Source organism: Mus pahari, chromosome X (assembly GCF_900095145.1).
Source record: "Mus pahari chromosome X, PAHARI_EIJ_v1.1, whole genome shotgun sequence".
Classification (NCBI taxonomy): domain Eukaryota; kingdom Metazoa; phylum Chordata; class Mammalia; order Rodentia; family Muridae; genus Mus; species Mus pahari.
In genome coordinates this window covers 107961527-107962999 of record NC_034613.1, presented here as the reverse complement: position 1 = coordinate 107962999, position 1473 = coordinate 107961527, and the positions used below count along the sequence as shown (strand labels likewise).

The following is a 1473-nucleotide window of genomic DNA, read 5'->3' as shown; positions in this document are numbered from 1 at the left end:
CGAGGCTCTCTTAGATTAGAGGTGCAGGCATGTGTCAACTTCTTTCAACAATGGGACACCATTTGGCACAGACTCATGCAGGCCATCTGTTTACTGTTCAAGTCTCTGTGAGTTTAAATTTGTGTCAGTCTTACTGGTTTATAGGACTTTTTCTTCCTTGGTGTTTTCTAGCTCTCTGACTGATACATTTTTTCTGCCTCTTCTTCTGCAGTGTTTCCTGAGTCCTAAGTGTAATAATTTGATTGAGGCATCCTACTTAAGGAGGAGTGTTCTAAGGTTTTTCACTCTCTATCAGTTCTGTACTTATTCTTATCTGCTAATGGGTGAGCAAGGCACTGATCAATGAATATAGTAGAATGTCATTAGCCATCAACTTATTGCTATGATCCTTTAATAGAAAAGTAGCATTTGGTTTTCCCCTAGGTTCCTGGATTACCTAGTGTCAAGATCTTGGTCAATGTAACATTGTCAAGTATAGGTTCCATCTAATGAAGTGGGCTTTAAGTCAAATCACATATTGATTGGTTATTATTATTATTATTATTATTATTATTATTATTATTATTATTATTATAGCAAACACCCTTATTACATGAGCTATGAAGCTATGAATGATGCCTTATTTGCCTTTCCTGGCTTTTGTCTTCTGCAGATAGAACTCCAGCTCCTTGCCTTCGAGCTCATTAGTACCTGCTCTGCCACACTGGTCTGGTCTTGAAGCAATATAGGCAAGAAGCTTACCTGCTGGAACTGCTCCTCCAGAAGAGTGCTGATGTTGGCATTCTTTTTCCATTTGTCATATTTCTTTTGAAACTTCTTTGATCGTTTTTTGTTTAAAGGCTATTCCTCCTCAGGAGTTTACTTGGCCCCCTTTCTTGCAGGGCAGGGGCATTGCATAGTGGGACTCATACCACTGCTGGTACGGTATACTGTCAATAAACCCAATGCAGCTCTTCACCAGGGTCTTGATGCAGACAAGCTCATTATTGGATGGATTGTAGACAACATCAGTGATCCTTGTTTTGCGAGTACAACAGTCCGAGCACCAGAAAATGTTCCCCACATCCGATCTCAGGGCTTAGTACTTTTTATTGCCTCCTCAAACTCATACTGTGTGTATGCTGTGAAGGTCAATTTTAGTGTTGGCAGCAGGCCATCCTAGCTCATACTTCCACTTCTTGTGGTATGGTTTTCTCTTACCCCCGATCTTGAAATGCATGTGCCAGTTGTCCTTAGAGATGCCCATCACTTGGCACTGACTAGAAAGAAGGAGTGCAAAGCTTCATGGTTTGATTGGTTAACCTTTTTGGTTGTTGTCAAAATTTTGTTGTATTTATTGTTCTAAATAGGGTTGAATTTTATTTTTTTTATTAGAAACAATTTCTTTTTCTTTCTTTTGAGTTTATTTATTTGGTTATTTTACACTCCATATTTTATTCTTCCCCATTGTACACCCTCCTACTGCTCCACATC

At 39.1% G+C, this 1473-nt stretch overlaps 1 pseudogene; it reads right to left on the bottom strand.

Moving 5' to 3' along the window:
* Positions 1-619: 619 nt before the first annotated feature.
* LOC110314243 lies at positions 620-1246 on the bottom strand (annotated as a pseudogene).
* Between the last annotated feature and the right edge of the window lie 227 nt (positions 1247-1473).